The sequence below is a fragment of the Echinops telfairi genome, unplaced genomic scaffold (assembly GCF_000313985.2).
Source record: "Echinops telfairi isolate 266 unplaced genomic scaffold, ASM31398v2 ScPeMD7_7429;HRSCAF=8467, whole genome shotgun sequence".
Taxonomy (NCBI): Eukaryota; Metazoa; Chordata; class Mammalia; order Afrosoricida; family Tenrecidae; genus Echinops; species Echinops telfairi.
The window spans coordinates 3,173,676-3,186,049 of record NW_022111329.1 but is presented as its reverse complement, the minus strand read 5'-3'; positions in this window follow the sequence as shown (position 1 = coordinate 3,186,049).

Below are 12,374 nucleotides of genomic sequence, written 5' to 3'. Positions count from 1 at the left end.
AGATGGACAACAGAAAAGCGTGTCAAGAGAGACATCAGATAGTGTAACATATGACAAAATAATAATAATTTATAAATTTTCAAGGGTTCATGAGGGAGGAGGAAGCGGGGAGGGAGGGGGAAAAACGAGGAGCTGATATTAAGGGCTCAAGTAGAAAGCAAATGTTTTGAGAATGATGATGGCAACAAATGTACAAATGTGATTGACCCAGTGGATGGATTGTGATAAGAATTGTATGAGTCCCCCTTAAAAAAAAAAAAGAATTGTATGAGCCCCCAATAAAATGATTAAAAAACAAATATTGGTGGCAAAGCTTCCAGCATCACAGCATCCTGCAAGCCACCGAAGTACAATAAACTGGCAGAGTAGTGGTGGCAAAGGCAAATACACTTGTACACACACGTATATATATATTTATATATTCATGGTTATACTTTTATTTATATAAGAATATTTATATATTTATAAAAGAGTATATATCCATGGTTATACTCCCGCTATCCTTTCCACATCTGTTGAACCTGCAACCTATTTAATGGGAAAATGTTTTCCATTTAATTAACTCGACTTCCTTCCAGACTCCCTGGGTTGGAATATGTTCTGGAATCAGCTGGCTGATGAATCTGGGACCCACAGTTCCCTCTAAACTGCAACCACGTGGGTCCTGCTACCTTCCACCTCCACAGGGGCTCCTTCTGGTGGCCTGATATGTGACTGGGAAGGTGTGCTGGTTGCTCATCTTCTGGGACAGATATCACCTCTTTAACCTGAGTATCTGTCAACACATTTACTGTTGCCATATCAGAAGGACAATTTTCATCCCCAAAGCCAATTACCAGCTGTTAGCATCATAAAGGGGTCCCTTGGTGGAACAGATTGAATATACTCCCCTGCTAACTGAAAGTTTGGCAGTTCAAGTCCACAAAGAAAGGCCTGGTGAAAATTTAGCCTTTATAAACCTAATGGCATGTGGTTCTATCTGTCACACATGTTTTCACCAAGAATTTGTGGTCGACTTCCCTGCAGCTGGTAGTGGTGATGGGGCCCCCAAAGGTTCCTTCCTCAGGCCCTGGCTGTTGTTCATTTAGATTAGTCAGAGTTTCTAGTGCACTTTCTGTTGATTCCAATTTTAAAGGTCTCTCAGGTCTATTGATGTCTGCCATTAATAGTTTCCTCTTTGCTTTATTTTCTTATATTAATCACTAGATGATATTCTGTCTGTGCTGTTCTAGCTTCTCTGCTTTAGATTTGTTTGAATAGTGTGTATTTCTTCTATTCCTTCAGTGGGATTTGGTAGAATAAAAGGCAAATATTTGTGTATAGTTGTAGTCTGGAATGGCAAGTCATTTTCAATTGTTAAAACGAGAAAGAAAAAAGAAGAGATAGGTTTGCTTAGAAATAGTGAAAGGTTTCTTAAATGCATTTACTGAAATTTTATCAGTATCTTTAGACATTGATTGGTAGGGCTAGAAGAGAGTGTACAACAGCAATGGATAGATAAAAGGATGGTTCGGTTTGGTTCTGAGGACTAGCAGTGTCTGTTTCCTAATCAACCTGGGTTGACTGAGGTAATTTTAAAGTGGCTGAGATAGTTAAGGTTTATTGTGCCAACCTGACTGATAAACACATGTGAGATTAATTGAAGGCGGAGAGAGAAATGGCTCTGTGAGCCTCTCCTTTCTTATTTTCGGGTCTTTTGCCATCTGGTGGTCGGACCAGGGTGCAGCTGCCTTAGCCAGTTCCCTGCTTCAGCTGGCAAGGCTCACTTCCTGTGAGACATCCCTGAGGAGAAGCCACATGGACCTACCCTGATGCAGCCCTGTGTGCTGGAGCAGCTGCATGGAGACCCCTGCCAGTGCTGAGATGCTTACATGGTCACTGATTCGTTTTTCCTCCTTAAGCGGCATCATTGCGTGTGTTTTGTGAAACTGAGGAGGACTTTGTAGATTGGTGTCAGATATATGTGCTAATGTTGGATTTACCAGCTTGTACAGCAGTGAGTTGGGATGTTTTCTTAATGTACACCTACCCTTTATATAAAACTCTCTCTTAAATACATATGAGTTTCTGTGGATTTGTTTCTTTAGTCTACCTAGACTAACACAATGGTATATGGAGACTCTAGGAGAGATGGGTCTGCTTTAGAGGTCTGGGATGAATGTTTTCTCTGTTCTTCCACATCTATTGTGCTGTCTTCACTTCCCTATGTTCTTTCCCATACTCACAATGAATGGATCCAGTGGGGGTTCTTGCCCTCCAACTTCTGCTTGGCCAACTGCAGGAGGAGGAAAGAAGTTGGGGTTATTTATTCTTTTTGGATCCTTCCTATTAATGTGCCTTGAATGGTTGTGTTCTTCAATAGAGAAATCACAGTTCTCGAGATAGTATTTTCTAATTGGCTCTCTCTTTCCAGGTTCCTAAACACTTCTTCCCTCCTCTCTTGAGTCTGGAGTGTCAAATCCCAAATGAGACCACCCAGGGGACTGCACTATGTCTTGTGATTCTCCTAAGCAATTTTAAATAGTTCTTTTAGTTAGTATTTTTTAAATTATTCTAGATTAAGTGCATTATCTGTTTCCTGCTGGAACTCTGACTGATACAAGCTTTATGAGAAATGAGCATTAATTTAGTATAAGCATGATATTAATAACATAATTCTAATTCTGGGAGGACTCTGGAGGATGCATAATGCCTGAACAACTTCACATTTCAGTGTGTGCAGTCTTGGTTTTACACTTACTCTGATTTCTTAGAAACCTGATGATCCTATACAAGTGAGCGACGAGACCCCCACTACTGTCCAATGGATTCCAGATCACACTGACCTTACAGGGCAGAGTGGAACTGCTTCACTGGGTTTTCAAATTGTAAATCTTTACAGGAGCAGACAGCCTGATCTTTTTCCTGCAGAAAAAAATCTTTACAGGACAGACACTGCTAGTCCTCAGAACCAAACCGAACCATCCTTTTATCTATCCATTATCTAGACCAGCATTTTATTTTCTGATTGGGTGTGGGAATTCCTTTCCTAAATTATTCCTAAGTCATCTCCAATGTATAATATGACTTAAGGTTTTTCTAAGATATTTTAAAAATAAACAAATTTACAACAACAAAAACTGAACATCTTCCACCCCCATGTGTCCTTCACTCGCCACCCCTGTGGTCAGTCCTCATACTCCATATAACTATCTGTTTCTTCTTTCTGAGAGGAGTGGAGAGAGACCCCAAAATATGTTTTGGAATCCTAATTCCTAAACTTGAGGATGTGATTCTATTTGGAAAGAGGACTTTTTTGTGCTGTTTTTATTTTTATTTATTTTTTATTAAAAGCTCATTTTACTGGGGTTTTTTTACAACTCTTATAACAATCCATACATCAATTGTACTAAGCATATCTATACATTTGTTGCCATCATTCTTTTCTAGACATTTACTTTCTATTGAGCCCTTGGTATCAGCTCCTCTTTTTTCCCCTCCTTTCCCACCCCCACCCTCGTGATGCTTTGATAGATTATAAATTATTATTATTTTCATATCTTACACTGACCGCTGTCTTCCTTCCTCCATGGTTTCTGATATTTGTCCCCCTGGAGGGGTGTGTGTGTGGTTAAATGTTGATCACTGAGATCTGTTCCCCCTTTCTCCTCTCTTCTCCCCACCTTTCTCCTACCCTTCTGGTATCACTACTCTTGTTCCTGTTCCTGGATTCCGTGTGTCATGAGCTCTTATCTCTATATCAATGGCAGGTGTGTCCTAAACCTAAGGAGTTCTGATTAAAGAGCACACCACACACAGAAACAAGTCAACCCAGAGGAAAAAAGAATCTAGAAATGCCAATGCTATAACTGCTGACTGACTCAGGGAGCTTCCCAGGAGTTGTAGAGGCTAGTGCTCTGGATTTGGAATTCCAACCCCCTGAACTTTGAGAAAGAAGCCCTGGTAGTATAGTAGGTTATGTGATGGGTTGTTAACCCCGAGGTCAGCAATTCAAAACTATAAGTCATTCCCATGGAGAAAGATGAGGCTTTCATAACGATTCTACTCTTTTCTATAAGGTTGCTATGGATACATAAGTTTGGTTTGGTTTGAAACTCTGAGAAAATTAATTTCTGACTTTAAAAAAAAATAATTTTATTGAGGAGGGGGAAAAAAGGAAAATGAGCTAATTCCAGGAACCCAAGAGGAATTTCTGACTTTAAAGCCACTCACTTATGGTATTTTGTTACCAAGTAGATAACTAAGATAATTATCTTGCTACATTTCTGGAATATTTTCACATCCTTTCCAAGCCCTCTCTTCCCCCCCTATGGTGCTACCCTTGGTCTGGAGGAGACTGAATTTAGGATGTCAGAGGTAGGGAGGAGCAACTGCCAAACTTGAATTTGGGAGGAGAAATTTCTTTTAAAAATGATTTGGCCATGAAAGCTCAGAGGCATGGTGGTTCCTGCTCTTATCCTTCCTTGAGAGATGACAGCCCTGCTGATTAATTACCTCTTTGCCAAATGAGGCACCTGAGTAGTGCTTAGAATAATGCTTAGAACAACCTCTTGTCAGGTGACCTGTGTAACTAACCCACTGCCATCCAATCAATTTTAACTCCTAGTTGACCTTTTATAGAGTATCAGAGGTTGCAGCTTTTATGGGAGCAGATAGGGTTGTCTTTTTTTCCAAGAGCTTCTGGTGGGTTTGAACCACCTACCTTGCAGTTATTAGTCCAATGTTTACCCGCCAGTGACAACGGCTTCCTTTTGCCTACAAAGTGCAGGAAATACCTGTTTGACTGGGAATGTAAACTGTAGACTTGGGGCCCTGAAAATTGTACCTCTGTTGGAAAAGACAATTTATTAGAGATGCAGGGTACAAGCATTAGGACCTGCACCTTCCGTCTACATAAACATACAGAAACACACATCCACACAGTCTATAAGCACAGAATGATGAAGATGCACACACACATCCATATGGCTATTAATATAGCCACACACACATACACAGACATCAACACAGAGAGCTAAATATTTACACACAGACACAGATAAACACAGAACCACACATATACAGACCCACACATATAAATAGATATATACAGACATGCCCAAAATCACACACCCACAGAACCACACATCTACACAAATACACACACAGAACTACACTCATAGACACACACACACAGATACACACACTTAGACAAATAATAAATACACACACACACACACACACACACACACACACACACACCTCCTGTGCAGAATCTTCCAAGTAGAGATTCCCTTAGGGCCTGATTTCCTTAAAGAAATACCTCCTGCCAAACTCCAAGAGAAGTTTACATGTGTGTCTTCTGCCTGGAGTAAGAGACAAATGAGCGACCCATCCTTACAAGAGCAGTAAGCTGTACTGCCATTTCCTTTTTCTTTACTGTGGTTACATCATAACTAATGACAAAATTGAAAATTAGGAAAACTGTATTAGAGATTGCTATTTCTGCTCCTTGGAGTTAAAACATAAATAAAAAATAACCCAGAAGTAGATGTTGGAGAAGAATTATTGCTTATAAAGAGCAGCAGCATTGGATGGTTTCATTTAAAATAGACTTTTCTAGTTTTATGATTTAATGTTAATACATTTTCAGGATCAACAGAATGTGCTCTTAAGTCATTTAGAAAAGAAAACACCTTAGTGGAGAGACTGTTTTTTGTTTGTTTTTTTAAGTAGCAATTAACTCCTTCATTCTCTTAGTCCTCAGAGTCAGACCTTGATTCAAAGTTTGGTTGCCGCCAGTACAAATGACTCAAGGTACCCAGACATCAGGCCTGGGGAAGTACCATGAGCACAAAATCAGAAGCCAGTCTGTGAGTTCTGCATTGTGGAGACTTAGAGCAGTTCTTGTCTATGGATGGGGCTGGTGTCACAATCTGGTAGGTGATCCTGGTACTTAACCCAAGGCCTTTAAACTCTACCATTAGGCTTACCTGGGCCAGGACACAAGAGGAGTAATGGAGACTGGACCTTGGGGGTGGTGTCAGCTGACAAGATCATGGGGGATTTAATAGAGAGGCAGGGCAAGTGAGCCGTAGGCTCTCTTGGCTGGGGAAACATCAAGTTGTCTTCTGGCAAGATGAGAGCCGATGGTCTGAACCCAAACCTTGATGTTAACCAGGAGTTGCCATGGAAACATACAGGTGGCCAACTGATTTTTGAGGATACTAAACTGTAATAAAATCTTGGACAGGCTAAGACTTAGCTGTTAGTTGCACAGCATGTTGTCAGACTAACAGCAAGTTTGGTGGTTCAAATGCATCTACTAATCTTTCAGTAAAAGATGAGGCTGTCTGCCCCTGTAAAGCTGAACAATTTCTGAGAAACACTATATGGTATCATTATGAGTCAGATAGCAGTGGTGTACACACACACACACACACACACACATTCTGGACATATTTGAGGCTAAATGATGCATCAAAGTAATCCTAGAGTCAACTGTGTCTGTTATAGAAATTAGGGTACTCTTTGGAGATAACATAAGAGTAACAAGAAACACATGAGTAACTAGATCAGGGCAAGATTTTGTATGTCTTTATTATCTGTGTTTGGATAAAGCATTTATATTGGATGAAAACAGGGAACCCTCTGTAAAGTATGTGCTTGCTATTTTTCTGCAGAGTTTTAGTCAGTTCTAGATTAGTGTTTTTTGAAGTCTAAGTATTAATTGTGCTCATGTGGAACTTGTCCATGAATCAATAATCAATAGGCATTGTGTGAACAGATTCAGGGAATACTGCATGGCTTAAAATCAGGAAAGTTGTGTGTCAGGAGCCTGTCACCATACTTGTTCATTGATATGTTGAGTAAATCATCAGAGAAGTTGAATTCTATGAAAAATAATGTGGCATCAAGATTGTAAGAAGGCTTATTAACAACCTGCAATATGTAGATGACACAACCCTGATTGTTGAAAGTGAGGAGAACTTGAGGCACTTGTTGATGAGGATCAAGGATTATAGCCTTTAAACTGGACATCTCCTTACAGAAGTGTCCTGGAGAGGAGACAAGCCAGTCAGAGTGTAGTATAGCACCGAAGAAATATACAACTTTCCTCTAATTCTTTAATGCTTCCCCCACCACTACCACTATCATGATTCCAATTGTACCTTACAAATATGGCTAGACAAGAGGATGTACACTTGGACAGATAAAAGCTGGAAACACAGGGAATCCAGGACAGATAAACCCTTCAGGACCAATAATGAGAGTAGCGATACCAGTAGGGTAAGGGGAAGGTGGGGGGAGAAAGGGGGAACCTATCACAATGATCTACATATAACCCCCTCCCTGGGGGACAGACACCATTAAAATGGGTGAAGGGGGACATCAGTCAGTGTAAGACATGAGAAAATAATAATAATTTATAAATTACCAAGGGTCCATGAGGGAGGGAGGGTGAGGAAGGGAGGGGGAAAATGAGGAGCTGATACCAAGGGCTCAAGTAGAAAGAAAATGTCTTGAAAATGATGATGGCAACAAATGTACAAATGTGCTTGATACAATGGATGGATGTATGGATTGTTACAAAAGTTGTACTAGTCCTCAATAAATTATTTTAAAAACATGAAATTGCAAAAGCTCATGTAAAAAGCCTGCTATAAATTGGCAGTTTATAAGCTATATTATTATTGTCCATTGAAATATGTGACTAGCATAAAATTAAAGGTATTCTAAAACTGACCTACTCTGAGTATCATTTTGAAATTGATTAAAGCTGTTATATTTGCTATTTGATTTAATAAATACTTTTCATTAAAAAAAAAAGGATTGTAGCCTTCAGTATGGTTTAAGGTCCAATACAAAGAAGACCAAGATCCTCACAAGTGGACCAATAGGTAACATGAAGATAAATGGGAAAAAGTTTGGAGTTGTCAAGGATTTCATCTTGCTTGAATCCACAATCAATGCTCAGGGAGTAGCAGTCAAGAGATCAAAAGATGAGTTGCATTAGGTAAATCTGCTGCAAAAGACTTCTTTAGAGTATTAAAAAAATCAAAGATATTGCTTTGAGGACTAAGGTGCTCCTGACCCAAGCCATGGTATTTTCCATTGACTCATATACATCATAGTGAATCTATAGGGCAGGGTAGAACTGCCCCATGTGAGTTTCTGAGACTGTAATTGTTCACAGGAGTAGAAAATCTTGTCTTTCTCCTGTGGAGTGGCAGGTATTTTGAACTGAGGACCACAGCTCAACTTGAAACTATTATATCACTAGGTTTACTTGGCATTGACTCGGTGGCAGTGAATTTTTTTGGTTTTCATAAGCATGTGAAAGTTGGACATTGAAAAAGAAAGAATTTCTTTGTTTTGGGTCCACCCAGAGGTGCCTCAAATGAAAAAAATTCAACCAGACTATGATTCATAGCACCCTGCAGGACACAGGGGAACTTCCCCAATGAGTTTCAGAGTGTAACTCTTTAAAGGAGTAGAAAGCCCTTTCTTTCTCCTATGGAGCAGCAGGTATTTTTGAACTGCTGGTCTTGCGGTTAGCAGCCTAACACGTAATTTCATGGCATTGAAAAACCCTAGAGAGTATAGCTCTACTCTGATAAACATCTATTCATGGCCAGTGTGGTGTTGTTTCTAAATGTCAGGTGCTTAGCTAACAAAGATTCATTTATGCATCAACAGATAGATCCTGATCATCTACCAAGTCTACATATCATTCTGGGCATTAAGCCATGAACAGATATGTAATGAATAACCCTCTTGGGACTTACATTAACATAATCCGTCTAGAAATTTCTCACAGTAGGAGAAAAATTGCTAGTGGATTAGGAAAGTGCCATTTGGCAATTATTCATAAAGTACCTTGCAAACTGACTGTTAATAGTAGTGGGCAAATGAGATGAAGGAGATTGAGAACAGCTTCGTTCATAGAGAATGGAGCAGGTGAATTTTATCCTGAGTAGGAGGGGTTAACCAGATTGAGAACCAGGCAGTTTTCAGGGACTTAAAGCAGTGGTGATTCAGTCGTGGACTTCTTGTCTTTTATATGACAGATCTGGGTTTGAGTCTCAGCCAGTGCACTTCATGTGCAGCCACTACACATCTGACAGTGGTAGCTTATGTGCTGCGATGATGCTAAACAGGTTTCATTGGAGATTCTGGGCTTAGTGATGCAGTGTTGCTATAAAAGAAAGAATACAGGTAGCAACTTTAACAAAAAAGTGTTTTCTCCATTTAAGAAACTAGAAGTCTGGATTTAGGGCACAGTCTCTAGGGGAAGGCTCTTTCTCTCTGTTCTGGGGGAAGGTCTCTTTTCAGCTTCTATTTCTTAAGGTTCTTCAGTATCATGTGTCACTGTATTTCCTCCATTGGCACTTGCTTAAGCTGCTCATTTACATCTCAGATGGATTGAAAACACAAACTACACTTCTATAGTCTAGTTCATGTAACAAAGGAAACCCATTCTCAAGGGGATTGTAAGCATGAGTATACTGGTATGGATTTATAACAATATTTCGAAGGATGGGACCAGGGGGAGCCACAATTTAATCTCGAACACAGGCTAAGACAAACTAGAAAAAAAAACCAGGCAATCTACATCCAAAAACGCAGCCAATAAAAACCCTTTGGATCCCAATGGTTCAGTTGCTAATCCATCATGGGGTTGTTGCAGAACCAGGGAGTGAGTTCTTCTTCTGAATCCTGGGCTGACTGACTACAGCTAACAATAACAAGGCAAGCAGAAGTTAAAACTCAGTTATTGAGAAGACTGAGAAGAAGGAAGAGGGAAAGGTAGAGAGGTGAGTGGGAAAGAGAATCAGGAAAAAGGAATAAAACCTCAAGAACTTTGCATGTTCCATTGCAGAGATTGAAATTTGTGGAGGGAAAAATTCATATGAGGATCTCTCCATGAATAATTTCATGTGACAAATGGCATAATTATATCTTCAATCTGACAGCAGTGTGAGGATGCATCAGATTTGGGCTGGGCAGCAGGACTGGTTACAGAACTTCTATAATACCTCAGACTAGAGCAGATGGTTTGCTTTAGTGGTTCATGTCCCTGATGCACATTAGAATTACTATAGGGTAGGGGTGGGGTTTACAAACCACAGGTAATGTGCTCTGAGATAGGATGCAGGTAGCATTAATTCTCTAAAGTTTCCCAAGATAATGCTAATGAATTTCAAGTATTGGGAAGCACTGCTGTTCACTAAGGGAGTTGTGAGATGAGGGCAGATGGGAAAAAGCTGAGGAATATTTAAGGGATAAATCTGGTAAAACTTGGTGACCAATTAGATATAGGGATGGTGTCAAAAAGGATGAATTGCGAATGAACCTCAGAAATCATTAATTTATATATTGTATATCCAATTATCATGTGTATATCCACTGCAATTGAGCCCTTCTGACTCAGAAAACACTATAGACAGAGCAGAATTGCCTCTTTGGATTTCTGAGACTGTAAATATTTACAGGAGCTGACAGTCTCATCTTCTTCCCTCTTGGAGCAGCTGGTGGTTTTGAACTGCTTACTTTGCGGTAGGTTTGCAGCCCATCCCACAACTCACCAGAGCTCCTATCACATCTATAACAGGTACTTATTATTTGTGAGATATTGAATTACATTCTGGAATTAAAAAGTATTTTAAGGTACAAAGGAGACCCCAATCTCAAATATAATTTAAGGAGAGCATGTATGAAATCTTAAAAGAGATAAAGACAACACAAAGACACAGACACATCATCTAGATGAGGGAGGCCATTAGCATGAGGTAAAAATGGCATCTGAGGATTTACAATCAGGATGAAAGGAACAAAGTGAGCTATAACAAATTCAAGATTGGTGGCAGATCAATTTATAGGTGGAACTACAGAAGCAGGAATAGAACCATGATTAGGACATGTACATTATGTTAGATAGAATGGCTTACAAGATTTTCCAGGGCCTTCTGACCAAGGTAATGTTGGCATAACTGAATGGAAATGATTCATGATCCTGTGACCCTCTCTGTACTGTTCTCAGGATGGTGCTTTCTATCATGGACACACCCAGGCAAGGTCTTAAGAAGACTGCTCCTCCCTGGGCTTGCTGGAGATGCAGGTGTCACTTGTAAGTGGACAGCAGCAGCACTACAGTGCCTTTCTGGGATCTCCCTAAAGGATAGTGGTGAAGGGAAACTCTCCTAAAGGACAGAACTTTGAGCAGTGCACCTGGCCATTCAGTTTGCCTGGAAGGAGAAGTGGCCAAATGTGAGATTGTATACTGATTCATGGGCTGCGGCTAATGACTTGGCTGGATGGTCAGGGAATTGGAAGGAACATGATTGGAAAATTGGTGACAAGGAAGTGTGGGGAAGAGGTATGTGGATAGACCTTTCTGAATGGCCCATGATAGTGAAGATAATCATGTCTCATGTGAACACTCACCAAAGGGTTACCTCTAAAGAGGAGGACTTTAACAATCAAGTGGATAAGATGACACGCACTGTGGAGACTAGTCCTCCTCTTTCCTCCACCAGTCCAGTCATTGCCCAATGGGCACATAAACAAAGTGGACATGGAAGCAGGGATTGAGGTTATGCATGGGCATAACAACATGAACTTCCACTCACCAAGGCTTACTTGGCCACTGCCACTGCTGAGTGCCCCATCCGCCAGCAGCAGAAGCCAACATTGAGTTCAAGATTTGGGGCCGTTCTTCAGGGAGATCAGTTGACAACCTGGTGGCAGGTTGGTTACATAGGACCACTTTCATCATGGAGAGGGAAGCATTCTGTTTTTACTGGAATAGACACTTACCCTGGATATGGATTTGCCTTCCCTGCACACAATGCTTCTACCAAAACTACCATTCATGGACTTACAGAATGCCTTATTTACTGTCATGGCATCCCACATAGCATAGCTTCAGGTCAAGGAACTTACTTCACAGCAAATGATGTCTGGAAATGGGCCCATGCCCATGGAATCCACTGGTGGTATAATGTTCCTCATCATCCTGAAGCAGCTGGCTTGATAGAATGATGGAATGGCTTCTGCATTAATCCGGGTAAACTAGAGAAACAACTCCATAGTGTATAAAAGTGTATGTGTATAAAAGAAAGATTTATAAAGGGTAATTGTACATTAAGAAAGCATCCCAACTCAGTCCAGTCCAAGCCCTTAAGTCCAATGTTAGCCCATATGTCTATACCAATCTATAAAGTCCTTTTCAGACTCACAAAACACATGCAATGATGCCAAATGCAGGACAATCACAGGCCAGTGGGTAGAATGTCTTTGGATCCAGTGATGTAAGCATCTCAGCTCTGGCAGGCTTCTCCAGCTTCAGAGGTCTAGTTGCATCAGGGTAGGCCCATGTGGCTTCTCCAGCT